This window comes from Rhinolophus sinicus, linkage group LG03, assembly GCF_036562045.2.
Source record: "Rhinolophus sinicus isolate RSC01 linkage group LG03, ASM3656204v1, whole genome shotgun sequence".
NCBI classification, from domain to species: domain Eukaryota; kingdom Metazoa; phylum Chordata; class Mammalia; order Chiroptera; family Rhinolophidae; genus Rhinolophus; species Rhinolophus sinicus.
The window spans coordinates 7,231,822-7,247,620 of NC_133753.1; the positions used below are offsets into that span (position 1 = coordinate 7,231,822).

General features: G+C 39.9%; 1 protein-coding gene across 7 annotated transcripts in view; it reads right to left on the bottom strand.

Moving 5' to 3' along the window:
* Positions 1-15,799, bottom strand: part of VRK1 (VRK serine/threonine kinase 1) — a 110,658-nt gene that overhangs the window by 47,127 nt on the left and 47,732 nt on the right. The gene's annotated exons all lie outside the window — the stretch shown is intronic.

Here is a 15,799-nt window from a genome sequence, read left to right on the forward strand (position 1 = left end):
GAAAACTCTTTGAGCACCCAGAACAACAACAAAAAAAATTATATTTTATAAGGAAAACAAAATCAGATTGCCATCATTTTGACAGCAACACTTTACACCAGAAAAAAAAAAGTAACATATTTAAGACTCAAGGAAAGGAAACATAAACTGAAGATTTTATACTCAGTTACATTTCAAGTATAAAGACTTAAAGTCTTATCAACATGGAAAAAGGGAATGAGAATCTACTAGAAAACAAGCCTCAGATCGCCAAAACGACTAACGTAAAAACTGATAATGAGCAGAAAATACATATTTATTTGTAGAACCTGAGACTTAACAAAGGCTATAAAGGAGAGGGTAGAATTCATAATGGTATATGTTCTATTAATGTAGATACAGTACAATTGTAAAAAGAATCGGAGAACTTAAGCAAAAAAAGTTACTTTCCAGTAATACACATTGTGGTGATACTTGGTTTTGTTAACTAAAGCTATTGTGTGCACAAATATGGAATAATTCAAATGAGTAATTATGTGATGTTTTAATTCTATCATCCTCTTGTGTCCTTAAAAATAAGGATTCAAATATGGAAGAAAAGGAATACAGATGAAAGACAGAAAAGGTAAGATTAAAAATGTGGATATTTGGAAATATTTTTAATTCAGAGGTATTTTATCTTTTACAAAAACCACACACACACACACACACACACACACACACACACACAACCTTGTATTTCCCAGCCCATTAACAAAAAAGCTTAGAAACCATAACCAACCCAGTAGCAATGAGCATCCCTAATACACAAATTGTATTCTTGAAATACCACTTCTTGTTAAAAGAAACCAGGTTCCTTGAAGAAATGACTGATTCCACGTCTGGAGCTGAAAATGTACAAGGTAGACTGGGAACATCTTTTCATTTCTAGATGTCAAGGAAGCTATCAAAACCCACTAGAGTTATGTCAAATATGTCTAAGGAGCCAGCCTCAAAGATGCTTCCACTGACCAAAGATGGGCCATTTTGAGTCAATAAAGATAATAAGCACAACAGATTAAAACACATAAAATGGATGAATCCAAAAGTTTATAACAGTAAGAAAACCTAAGTGCTCACCTCTAGGGAATAATAGAAAAGCACTCAATTTCGAAAAGTGGTAAATAAAGGGAGAGAATCAAGCATTTATATTTTCTTTCTTACATGAATTGTACCACTGGGTAGCCAAATAGAAGGTGAAGAGAAATTTCTCCTCACAGAAAAATTTCAGCTGATGAATGACTGAGAATGGTTTTGGTTAACACCATTTCTACCCACTAATGAGTGAATAAATCCAGACATAGAGCACTGATAGCTACTAACATCAAAATATGAGAGAAATCCAGGTATTAAATGCCTCCCGATAAAAGAACACACCACTACCCATGAAGTCATCTTGCCAAAAAGAAAAACAAAATAATCAGAGCCTGAATCGAACCAAGCCTACCCCTTCCTGGATGTGAAGAGAACAGAAGAACATGAACTGTCACAGGAAAGCAATCAGCACAGCCCTCACTGTGGGAAACCCTACAGGACATAGAATCCCATTTCTTCAACAAAGAAAAACAAGAAGAGATGGGGAAAAGAAAACTACATTTTTAAAACAACGTATCTAAACCAAAACAAAATCTGGCATATCTAAACTACAGTGCTCAAGAATGCACATTTGAGTGATAAAACTCTAAGGAAAAGGAAATGACTACCATAAAAGGCAACAATCTTTGGAGAAGCATAAGAAAGTTGCAATTAGGACCGGGCACAAGACAGGACAGGCCTCGGTCCATTTCTTAGGGTGGGTTGTGGTGATAAAAGTACCTTGTAACTCATTAAGTCTGTATTTGCTGGATAAGGTTTTCTGAGTTGTGAAACATTTTATGGTTTTAAATATCAAAAAATTACTGTTCCTATAATTAACAATCACCAAGGGATCAAAAACTAGAAATGTTATTATATTCCATGAGCTTGTCCAATCACACAAACAAATAAAAAAGTAAAATCTGTACTTCATTTCCTGTGAACTACTGGTAGCCTTTTGCTTTTTAATGTAGAGGCACTTGACATATTACAGAAATTAGCTCTTTGTATCGCAAATAGTCTTCCCAATTTATTTGTCTTTTGATATTTATTTTGAGCTTTTGGATTTTACATTATCCTTAGAAAAACCCCACCCAAATTACTTTTTTAAAATATCTTCCATGTTTTCTTTTAGTTCTTTTATGGTTTCATATTTCGCTGGTACAATTCTGATCTGTCTACACTTATATTGGTATAGGATATAAGGTAGGAATCCAGCTTTTTCCAAACGATTTATCCAGTTTTTTTTCTTTTCCTCAGTCACTCATACACATTAGGGAGACCCACAGTGTTGTGTAGGAACTTAAATACATCATACCAACCCAAGCAAAGTAAGTACAAAGTTCAGATAAGTCGTTCAGTGTAGGTCCTAGATTACCAGCTTCTTTTCAAAAAAGAAAAAGAAGGAAAAGAAAGAACATCAGATTTACTAATTAGGATTTGAAACTAACTTTATGCTTGGGTGAAAACCTCCCGCACACTTAGGTCGGCTCCACATGAATGAGAAGTCACTGAAATATACTCTGCTGCTCTAATGGAAAGAGGCCACTACGACACATATTTCTCTAAAATGTCCCTAAATGAAACCTCTTTCCTTCCTCCTGTCGCTTCTCACGAGAAAAGACGTGGAGGCCTCCCTTCTGGAGCCCCTACAACCTTAGGCAGGGCTCAGGCAACCGACCGCATGTCAGTGCTAAAGGGCCGGGCGCAGGGGACGATGGCACAGATTAATAAACATTTGGTCAAGTAAGACACCTTTTAAAATGCTGAGACACAAAGACCTCGGCAAACGCAGCTAGTCTGCCACTTATGTGTACCCGGCAATCGAACACAACCATTCCTAAAACAAACGAACAAATCACACCTAACAACCATTCTGATTCTTACGGTGTGCTGCTGGGTTCTATTTGCTAACATTTTATTTCGGACTAAAATTGATATTCATAAGTCAGGCTGGTCTGCAGTTTTTTCTACTAGATTTATCTGTTTTGATACCAATCTTAACGCTTACTTCATAAAGACTTCAGAAGCTTTTCTTCTTTTACCACAATATAAAGCGTTTCAACAGCACTAAAATGATCTAGTCCTTAAAGGTTTGGGAGGCCTCGGCTGTGAGAGCCGACAATACCAAGCGCCGCTCCGGTCCGCAGTTCTGACGCCGCACACGGGCACAACCGTTTTGAAAACCTGTCTGGCAGTAGCTGACTGACCCAACAATTCCTCTTCTACAGCGCTACCTAAGACACAGGAAAACATGTCCATCAAAAGACATGTACAAGAATGATAATAGCAGCTTTATTCAAAACAGCCCAACAGGGGAAACTCACGTGTCCATCAACAGAAAAGTGTATATAATAAAATGGAGGAAGCTCCCAAACATCATGTTTAGAAAAAGCAGTCGGACATAACATACTGCACGAGTCCATTTATATGAAGTGTAATCATAAAACGAATCATGATGAATGAAGTCCAACAGCGATGCCGTTTGGGGGAGGACACGAGTTAGAATTAGAAGAGGAAGGTTTCTGGGGATCAGGTCATGTTCTGTATCCCAATCTGAGTGACATTTAAACCGTACGCTCACTCATCAAAATTAATCAAGTTGTGCACTTATGATGTATTTCATTGTTTTTTGTGTGTTTTTTATTTATGTAACATTAACACAGTAAATTACACAAGGCGTGTTATGACAGTCAGGGTCCAGATAGGCAATAAAACTATACAAGCAACTTAAACGGGAATTTAATATAAAAAAATATTAATTTGTAAAAGGTGGGCGGCTCCTTAAAGGGGTGAAAGAGAGCTCTAAGGGACACAGGAGTAGCGCGCACAGGGAGCAGTGACGATCAGCAAGGCTAAGGGAGAGCAGTTCACAGCACAGGCTGCGGCTCCAGCCCAACAGCCGGGGCAGAGCTCTCAGGGGTGCCAGGGGGCTGGGGCACAGATGGAGCAAGCTGCCTACTGCGGAGCTACAGAACGTCACGGAGAGTAAGCCTGGCTGGCAGCCACACCTTAAGAGGGAGAAGGAAAACAAGAAAACAAACAAACACCCTGAAACAGGAGAAGCTCCTTCCCCTCCAGCCCTGCAGTGTCCCTCCCTCACCCGCTATTGGCAAAACCTAACATTGTAATGGAAAGGAGAAAACGTTTCCAGGGTCTAGCTCAAGTGTCACAAACAGAGCAAAGCAAGGTGAATTTGGAGTTGAGAAGCTATAAATCGGTGCCATGCAGGCGTGTACAGCGAACTGGTCCATTTTCCACATGCACACACATGAGCGACCCCCTGGATCAAGTCGCAGACCATCTCATCACACCGGCAGGTTTCCTGGAGCCCTTCCTGCACACACCCACTCCTGTTCTCCCACACAAAGAACAGGCTGTCCCGTCAGGGTGTACCCCTCACTCTGGAGAACCCCTCCCTGCCAGCGTGGTCTGAGCTGCCTCCCACCTGGCTGTCCCGTCAGCATCCTCCCCTGCCCCTCCCTGACCTTCACTGCATTTGGCAGCCCCTCTTATGTTCTGGTTCAGGGTTACAGAAGTGCCCCAGTTTTAGAGAATATGAAACCTCTGTTTCTCAATCTCTTTGTTCCTTTTCAGGTAATTTCTGAAAAGAAGAAAGAATTATTTAAAACCAGAAGTCCCTAATCAAAGACTATAATAAATAACATAACCATAGCATTTGCTTCAGTTGAGTGAATTTTCTAAAGAACTTAAAATACTAATTTGAATTAAACAATTGTGTTAATACCTTATAGGTTTCTTCTAACTAATGAAACCAGTATCTACATTAAGGTTTCTATTAAAAAATACACCGAAGAGCACAGAGCTCGACCGAATTAAATCTTTCCGCCTAACTTCTGTCCACTGGAAGCAGAGCCAATCCACTGTTATGACAGCCAATCCGACAGAAAGGTTTCAAAGAAAGTTTGCATCACATGCTCCGACCACTCCTTTTCCCACTGATACCAAATGAAATGCAGATGCAAATGAAAAGCGCATCAAAATGCAAATCAACACTGCCCTTTGCTGAAATCACTCACTGGCATATTCCATATTAGCATATTCACCAAAATTTAATTGTAAACAGAGTAATTATGGTACTAAAGTTATTAAATACACAAAGCAAGCTTGGAACTATACATATTCAAATTGAATTTCAGAGGCAGATCAACTTCTATATCTGAAACAATATCCTAATTAATAGTCAGCTCTGATAATGGTCCTGTTTTTCAGATAACATTCCAAAAAAGTTCTTCTGCGAATATTAAAATAAAGTTTTGTGAAGCCATTTTTAAATTTTCAATAGCTATATTTATCACAATATGGTACTGTATTTAGACAACTGGCATTTTTCAAGTCCTGGATTCAAATTTAGAACAATTTCTTTTTTTAATCTTCTGCTGAAGAGACGAAAAAGCTTGAATGAATCAAACAATGCCACTTACCCTTGGTGAGTTCTATGAATTCATCACACCCAAACTGGAAAATGACAATGCTGTATAAAGCTGTTACACACTGGATGCCTAGTCATAAATTTCCCCTAAAATAGGAATACACATAAGTTCTTTTCAAGGGTCATCATATTTTTATGAAGTTTTCTTTAAAGTCATAAGCTTCTCTGATGTCTTTAAACTGCAGAGAGAAATGTTGATTCAAAGATACTTTTGCAGGAGCTGGATCACTCACCATTTCATTAACGTGGTACCAACATGGTCTTATCTCCACTCTTCACAGCGTAAAGCTTTTTCTCGCTCCCCCCCCCCCATCTATGTTTACTGAAATCTTTTCCACACCTAAAGATCTCTCTTCCTCAGTGGGATATGACCTCTGGTTTCAGCACTGTTCTTACCTCTCATTGCATTTGATAAATGTTCCCTGTAAGTGTATAAGCTCCCTGGGTAGAACTGTCTTACAATACACTGCAGCTGGTAGGAATTCAATAAATGTGTAAAATTAAACAGCAAAAAGGTTAAGCGTTTTTTTTCCCCTCAAGTACCTGACGCCTAACTTTATGCTTTAATAAACATCACCCAGCTGCAGGAGATATTGCTACTCCTTTTAAAAACCCAGCAACTGAAATTTACAATGATTATGTTGAACCCTGTTGATTCTCCTCAAAACTAGAATCCCCCTTCCTAGTTCCTAATTCTAAACAGATGAACTCATGTCCTAGTTTAGAAGAAAAACAACCCAGCAGCTTCAGGTGGGAATTTTCTATCTTTCCAAGACCCAAACCCACAAACCACCTGCACCCCCCTCAAGCACAACTTTGTACCCACCCTAGTTTCCTTGTCTCCCATCACAATTTAGGAAAGCCATCCTCCTCTATCAACACCAGGGCCTTCTCTGCCTTGTATCCCACCCCCTCCAACCTCCACGGGGCTTAAACTATTAATTAATCCTTCTCTCATATATTACATCTCCCTCAGCTAGATCCTTCCCATCAGCTTCTAAATACGCTCATGGCTCAGCCATTTTTAAAAAAATGTTTAGTCCCTCTCCACGATGACCCTTTCTTCTCCCTTTCAATGATGCCAAATGTATTAAAAATTGTCTTACAGACATTTCCTGTCTCCTCACTCACCCCACCACTCCCTCGCCTGGCCTCCACTGCACCTACTCTCGCTAAGGGCGCTAAATCCAAATGACACTTGGAATCGTCTCATTTGCCCGCTCAGTGCACTGTCACTGTTGTTCATTCTTTCTTTCTTGAAACACTCTCCTCCTTTGCTGTCACAACACAACGCTGTCCTGGTTTCATTCTACTGTTTAGGCCACTCACAGGCAAGACAATTTGGGAGACACAACAGCTTATTCTTTCAAGGAGCATGTTCTACTTTTTGATGTCCAGTTTTCCTGGGTTGTGTCTCGTTTAAAAAGCAGACCACCTACACACACTTCCACAGCTTACACCAAAGTACAAGTTTATTATGAGAATAAATTATATAAAAGGAAAACTTTCTATTAAAAATTTAGATCTTTGGAAATAAAATTAAGAGCTTTAAAATTAAAATGGAGGCATATACTGAATTTAGAACTGACTGATATGTTTATTCCTTTAAACTAACAGCTCAAAGAAAGAGTTTATAGTCTCGAAGAAGTATCTGTACCCCAACGTTCACAGCCGCATTGCTAGCAACAGCCAAACGGTGGAAGCAACCCAAGTGTCCCTCCATGGGTGATGGATAAACAAAATGTGACCTACCATACCATGCAATACTAGTCAGCCTTTAAAAGGAAGAAAACTCTGACACATGCGACATAATGGACCTTGAGGACGTTACGCTAAGTGAAATCAGTCAGTCACAAAAAGACAAATGCTGTATGATTTCACTACTGTGCGTTGTCAAATTCGTAAAAACAGAAAGTAGAACGATTGCTAGGGGTTCAGGGGGGGACGGGGACGGGGTAAAGGGAGTTGTTTAATCGGTATAGTTTCAAATCTGCAAGATGAGCTGTTCTGGAGATTGGTTACACAGCAATGTGAGCATACTTAACACTACGGAACTACACACTAAGAGACGGTTAAGGTGGTAAATTTTATGCTACGTGTTTTTCCCCACAATTAAAAAAAAATTTACAAATGCAATCGATAAAACTGACATAGAAATTAAACTGAACCAAAATAACACTAACATATTCTTGGTGATTACGGAGTCACCCCCGCCCCCCGCCACACACACACACACACACACACACACAGTTGGAAAAGTATTACAAGTGGTATTATTTCAAAGGTTGCTCTATAGATGCTGATTACATAAATCTACTAGTTACCACAGCCATAAATAAAGCTTAAGGGTAAATTACGTGAATTTATGAGGAAGAGTAACGGTTTGTTCATTCTCTCCCTCAGTGTTTATTGAGAATCCGCCATGTACCAAGCATGGTTCTAGGGACTCGCTGTACTTCAAGGAACAAATGTCCTGCCCTTTTGGCACTTACAATCTAGCAGAGACAATAAAAACAAACATAACAGACAGATGATCTAATATTTTAGAAAATGTAGGTGCTATCCTTAAACCCGAAGCACGCAAGCAGGTCCGGGGGCACAGGGCGGGGAGAGCAAGGCGGCGGGGCGGCCTGCAGTACTAACTCACTGCCCGCCGGCGGCCTCACCGAGCAGGGCAAGTCCCAGCAGAGACTGGAGGAGCTGAGGCCGCTGGCCGTGCGTACCCAGGGCAGATACTCTAGGCAGAGGGATGAGCAGGGCAAAGATCCTAAGGGAGGGGAGGGAGGGGCCGGCCTGGCACCCAAAGAAGAATACGGGTGCCAGCGTGGCTGGTGTGCAGCGAGCAAGGGGAAGGGAGAAGTCAGAGGGAACACGGGAGCCCAGGAGGCCACTGTAAGTAACGACGGGCTTTACCAAAAGGGTAAACGTACTTCTACAAAGTCGAGGAACAGGTATTATACTTGCATTTTAATTCGCAACACTTCAACCAAAATAAAAATCATACTCTGAACACTTGAGTCAAGAAGAATTCTCTCATTAACCAATTTCTCACCAAAGTTTTTATATTTATTTCTTGCTAACCCGTATTACTCCCTTCTCAAAATCTATTCCATCCTAGACTGAACTGTTTAAACTTGATACAAATCCAGAATTGTAAGTGCCTTGTTACTAGCGTCACTTCACGGTAGGAATGGCTTTCTAAGGGCTGAAATCCCATTCCTACAAAGTAGAGGTCAGGACTAGGCCCAGTTCTCCCTTTAACTTAAATATAAGTAACTTGGTAGTGCCACTAGAGTAAATGGTTTGCAACTTTTTGACAGGAAATAGAAAAACTTTTACCATACTACACCCCTCTTTAATTTAAAACAAAAATGATACAGAGTCCCATGAAATTCTGTATCATTACAAATGTGCTCGTGTAACTCCTGCTTCATTAATTCATTTGCTCAACGAATACTTATTGGGCACACACAAAACCCTGCCCTCATTGAACTTACATTTTTATTTAGGATAGATTAATTTTTAAAAAATTAAAGCATACGCTATATCCAGTGGTAAAAATTGCTAAGGAGAAAAATGATAAAGTAGGGACAGAGAGTTTGGGGAGTGGGGTGAAATTTAAAAGATGATCTGGCAAAGCCTCACAAGAAAGTGACATGAACCAAAGACCTGAGGCTCAGTGAGGGGAGCTAGCCGCGCAGTTATCCAAAGAACATCCCACAGGAGGGAGCAGCAAGTGCGAAAGCCCCGAGGCAACAGCTCGCTCAGCTGGTTCTAGAAACAGCAAGGAGGCCAGCACAGGCTGGCAGACAATTAGCTAGGGAACAGGACTGGCTGACGTCACAGACGGGAAAGGGCACAGCAGTGATGACGCCCAGCACACAGGGCGCTATGCTCGGACTTCACGTTTTCCAAGATCACTCTGGTTGAGGCATCAAACAGACTGCAAGGGGCAAGGCAGAAACAGCTACGTCATTACAGTGGAGTTGCCGTCCCACTGGAATAGCCAGTGACTGCATTCATCCTTACTGAATAGTAAGTATGTCAATTTTTTAAGAACTGTCCTGACTTTTACCCACTAAACAGAGGGGTACAGAATAACCTAAGAGGTTTTCTTTTATTCTTTTAACTTTACACAAGCTACCCTCCCCCACCTCCGCCACCCCTCCAAAAAGAACAAGTCTTCATTGCCAAGTAGAAACAATTGATATTAGGGACAGATGGTCTAGGAAACATGCTAATCACCTTACTCTAGATTTCCTAAACTCTATATTTACCGCAATTTAGTTCACCAGGAAATTAAACACTTGAACCCATTTATTCCAAAGGCATTTATAAAACAGCTCCAAAGTACGTGCTGGAAACTGTATGAGGGGCTGGAAATACAAACATGAATGAAACACAAACTTTAGCCTCAAGAAGCTGCACTTACTTAGCTTCATGCAAAAATACCATCACATAGTTATGATTTAACATTACACCATCAGCTTCAAACAAGGCTCAATAAAAAGCCCTCCCGCTGAAGGATGTTTCTGAATCCTTGATAAAACTATTTATTAAAGACAGTGAGCAGCTGTAGAAATCTACAAAATCAAACTCTGTTAGTTTCATGGTAGGAAAAAAAGTGCCTCTTCCAGTGATGTAAGTTTTTAAGATATGAAGAGGTATGGAACTCCTGTTTCCTCTTTTCCAAAGAGTGCCAGAAACTGCAGAGCAGAAGTATAAACTCAGTCACGCAAGGACCCGCCGTCCGAGGCAGTACTGCTCAACCTGGGCTATCCATCACAGTCGCCAGTGGAGCTCTGAAACAGTCAAGCGCTGCCCCACACGCGCCCAGCGTGTGTTTCACGGCTGCACAGGCGGCTGCGGTGCACAGGCTGGGCTGCTGATCCAGATATTGTGCTACATCTTCCTTTCTTCACTAAGTCATTCATTTCAAGGTAATGACTCTTACATAGAATTCTATTGGATTACAGAATTTTAATAAAAGCCCCTTCCAGTTCATTTTAGAAGACGGGTAAAATATATAAATTAGTGAAAGAACTGACACAGGACAACTCCCCTCCAAAAAAAAAATCACTCTTTTCCCATCCCATCCTACCCCAGGCCAAAATCACTCATTTGTATTCCAAACTTATTACATTTGGGATTAAGAAGTACTTATCATTTTGGTATAAATGGCTTCCTGCAAAACTACAGTAAGTTAAAGAGAAAATCAAACAAGAGATTAACTGGTCAACAAGGAACTTCCTCACCTCTTTTGCTAAATTACATCAGGGACAATTTGAGAGCAATACAACCAAAGACAATTCCCTTACAAAGGAGTCAGCCAATCAGGAGTTGATTAATGCATTTGATTAGTGCTAAGAAATCATCTGAAAAATAAAACACTGACTCTTGAATTTATATAACCACTTCCCAATAGAGGGTCTTCAGATATTTACTTCATTTTGTCCACACACATCCTACAGCTGAGACAGAACAGTAAGGATATCCATAGTAATAAAAATATACTTATTACCAATACCTTTTAACATAAAAACCTGAAACACAGGAAATTAAACTGTTAGTTCCTGTTAGGGACACCCAATTGGTCCCCAGGTTTCACTCAGGGAACCATGCATATCAATAAAAGCATGAAAAACATTCACGCTATATGGTACCTTTAGTAACATAACAAAATAAGAGACAAATATAACAAACCATAAGAATACAGAAGTGAACCTACAGAAATAATGATCCTATAAATTCATAGGTTTATTTCTGAAAAACATTAAGCTAAACTCAAACTGTGATACAATCTTGAGAAGTAATTGACACACTAGTCAGGATTTCACACCTAAGTTGGAAAGAACTAGGTGAAGACTCATGCTTCTAACTGAAAAACAAAGTGGGTATCTTCAGAGAAGAAAAATTTCTTACTGGCCATAATTTTTTTTTCACTTGTATTAGGAAAGTGACTGTTACATTACACAATTTTTGGTAAATATTTAAAATACAGTATCAAATGTACTTCCTCAATTTTAATTTCCTTTAAATGATTTCTAAAAGTTCTAAAAGAGGAGCACTAACCACAGAAATGATTTTTCACAGTAAAGAGCACACAGTAGGTTGCAATTTCAAACACAAGCCCAAGATCCCTCGCTGTAACCACTTCCTCCTGAAGGGAGTGGTCTGCGGAGCCTCTGCGGCACACTTCCTTCTTCCGAGTTTTGTTGTGGTGGTGAGATCCATCCCTGAGTCCTAACAGGTCTCCAGGAACCAACCATGAAGACAATGCAGTACATTCTTTTATCTATTTGTACAGAGATTGGAAGCTAGAAACTTCCTGCTCTGCCTATGCAAAGGCGCGCGACCTAAGAGGTGAGCAAGTCTAAAGACTTGGACTCAAAGGAATGTGACACTTGCCTCCTTGGCCCCTAAGCCCTAAAAGTAAAGAGCAACAAGGAACGCTTCTTTATGTAAAAACTTCCTAAGATAAGAATCTCTGCACTGTGCTGTTAATATTCTTTTATAACACTGAGCACATTTTGACAATTTTGTAAATGATAGATTTCCTATTAGTTCTCCTATTTGGGGGGCAAAACTAACTACCAAACTTTGTTTACTGTCACTTCTCTGGGTGCTCACTATTAAATCTATGCAGGATAGCTACTGAAAAACATTTTTCCTTATATATTACAGCGGAGCTCAAAGGGAGAATATTTCTAAATACTCTAAAAGGAAATTAGGGAGACAAATAAAACAGTCAAAATATATCAGAAGCATACCACACAGTCATTAAAAAATTCTTGATGAAAATATAGAACTTTTCAGAATCTGAGAGACAAGGTTTCTCTAAGCAACACACAAAATAAAACACTCAAGACATAAGGAAAATTGATAAATTTGACAAAATAAAAGTTAAAATTCTCCACAGCTAAAAAAAAATACCGTAAGCAAACTCAAGACAAAAAATATCTACAAAACATGTGACAAAAGTATTTTTAGAAGCCTTTATTATAACAAAAAAGACAAAAGAAAAATGAAAAATGACACAGAGGCAAATTCACAGAAAAAGAAATGCAAATGGCTTTTAAAAAATTCGTATTAGCAGACTTTTCAAATACATACAAAATAGAGAAATTATATAATGAATTCCCATGTACACATCACCTAGTTTCAACAATTATCAACATGTCAAATTTGTTTCCTTTGTATACCCTAGTCCACTAGACTCTCCCAAGATTATTTTAGAACCCCACACATCTTATCATGTAAATACTTCTAACAGGTACTTTTCAAAATATAGCCACCATATATCACTGTCACATCTCACAAAATTAACAGTAATTCCTTAATATCTAATAAGATCAGTTGTCTCAAAGTCGTCTTCTTATAGTCGATTTTTTAGTCACTGCATCTGGTAGATGTGTCTGAATCTCTCTAATCAATAAGTGCCATCTCCCTCTTTTATTTTTTCCTTCCCCTTGTCATTTAGCCTGTAAAATTGCCCACAATTTGAATTTTACTGATTGTGTCCCTATACTGTCACTTATATTGTCCCCTGTAATTTTTGTTGTTGTTGTTGCTCAAATTGTCCTATCTCTGGGGTCAAAGCTCTTGAACTGAAGACCACCAAGAACACACCTGTACTGTAGGTTGGGGGCTTAGGTTGGGTAGTGAATCAGCTGGGAGAACAGCGGGACAGCTCAGTAAGAGAGTCCTTAAGCACGTATTATAGGATGGGGGCTTAGGTTGGGTAATTTTTGTGGTAGGGTCAAGAGAAACAGAGTTCCTTTAAATTGGATGCTGTCAAAAAGTGGGGTAATTCTATGTTTGGGAATCTCAAGGAATCTTTTCTAAGGGAGGGGAGACTAGAAGGAAGCTGAAGCCGTCATTGGTAAGGAAGCAGCAGTCACTCATTTTGGCCAAGTGTTTTGTGGGTGGCACGGCGACCTTGGTTTTGTTTGTGTTTTGTCTCATTTTATCGTGATCTCAGAGAAACCTTGTCTGAAGTCCGCTGTGAGTGTCTGCATTTACCCGGAGAACAGGACCCGTGTGTGAAGGCCACGCCAGGGCAGCTCTTCTCTCTATTCCTCTGCACTAAGCAATGGATGCCCTTCAGGTTGGCCACTGCGTCCCTCTGACACGACCCCAAGTCTCCGATGTTGTCCTTATTCTCTATACAACTCATCCCAGGTTCCTATACATATGGAATGGTCTCCAAGATATCATTAAGTGAAAAATGCAAGAGATGAACCATGTGTAAAACATTTCTATGTATATAAAATAAAGGGACCTATTATTCATATGTTACATATGTGTAAAAGCCCCAACATTTTGATAAGTAAAAAGACAGAAAACCCAATTTGTTAAAAAACAGGCAAAAGACCTGAACAGGCACTACACAACACATGACATCCGAATAGCTAACAAGTATATGAAAAGGTGCTCAGATCACTAGTTATCAGGGCAATGACAATTAAAGCCACACTGAGATCTACATTTTCATCCTGCCTTTTGGCCCACCCCTTCTTGGTCTCTTTGTTGCCTCCTTTCTGCCCAGCTACTGTTCACATTGGGATTCCCCAGACTTCCATCCTCAGTCTTCACACACACACACACACACACACACACACACACACACCCCTATCTGCTATGTGCTCAATCTCAGTTGAGGGCATCATCACCTAATTGTTCTTCCAAGCTAGAAACTTCAGAAATGGCCAAGATTAGGACTGCAGTTAGCTAAATCCAATAAAAAGAAATTTCACAGGATAAACATAAGCTCTCATGGTTGGACCCCAAAACTAGTGCACAAAAACAGAATGAAGAAGATATGGCTTAGATAAACCTGGGGGTTTTGTTCAACTTTAGGTTGAATGAATGATGTGGCCATCAAAAGGATATAGCTGATAAGAATACAGTTTGTAGAAAGGTATTCTTTCCTGTATTCATAGCAAAGTGTTGTATCTAAAACAACAGATGCAACTCTAGTTTTCACCAATCAAGCCGTGCCTAGAGTACCGCATTCAATCCTAAGCACTCTAGTTGTAAAATGGAATGAAATCAGAGGGAAGCCACCAATGTGGTGAACTGACCGAAATCATGCCTTCTAAGGAACAGCTAATGAACTAGATGGAGATATTTCAACTCAAAAAGACTGAGCAGACCTGATGACGTCCTCATATATGTGAAAGGACGTCGTGTGGAACAGGGGTGCAGTTTGTTCTGTCTCCAAGACAAAATCAGGTAGGAGAAATAAGCAGACTGCCACTCAATATAAGAAAGAACTTACTAACAATCAAAACTTCATTAAGTACAGAATAGGCTGTCTCTAGAGCAGTGGTTGCCAACTAGGGACAATTTTGTTCCCCTGGCCTGGGATGATGCTAAACATCCTAAAATTCAGAGAACAGCGCTTCACGGCAAAAAATGATCCATCTAAAATATCACTAGTCCCACACTTGAAAAACCCTGTTCTAAGGGTAGTGATTCCCTGTCAGTGGAGGTATTCCATTACAGACCAGACAATGTGATGATATCCAGGACGTAACTTTCAAGAACGACAGGAAATGAGTTGAAAAAAGATTAACTGTTTCAGATAACTCTCCAGAGAAAAATAGCTTCAGGGATGTTAAAGTGAGGATGATAAACATTTACTGGACACTGACTGTGGGCCAGACATTCTACCAAGTGACGAATGTACTTATTTCGGTTAATTCTCACCACCACCTATGACTTCACAGGTATTTTACTTTGATTTGATGGTAAAAGTAGGCTGCCCTAATGTCACACAGCAGTCAATATTTGAACTCAGATCTACCTGACTCCAGTTATATACATCACTGTCCAAACCATAAATATTAAATGACATTCAACATTTTTGTAGTCTAGAAAACAAATGAAGCAACACATATTCTAGAAGTAGTGGACGATGCCTAAAAAGGTTCGTACTCACTGCAAGCCTAGCTGGCTAGGAGAAGGGGGAAAGGATTATTTGAAGTAGTCCTGTGATGGAGGAGAGAACAATTATCCTGACTGTCCCCAGTTGCCCACTTCTGTAGAGCCAAGAAGCTCTTACATACCCACGGAATCTCAGTCAGAAGCTGAGATTAATGATGACATCCCTTTATCCATAGGCGTGAACGCTCAGGATGGACAGACGTTTGAACATCCCCGACTGGGAATCCTGCCCTTAACAAACACACGAGATGCAGATACACGGTTTCTTGGCTGCCTACACTCATGCCCATCTGTCAGGATGGCACT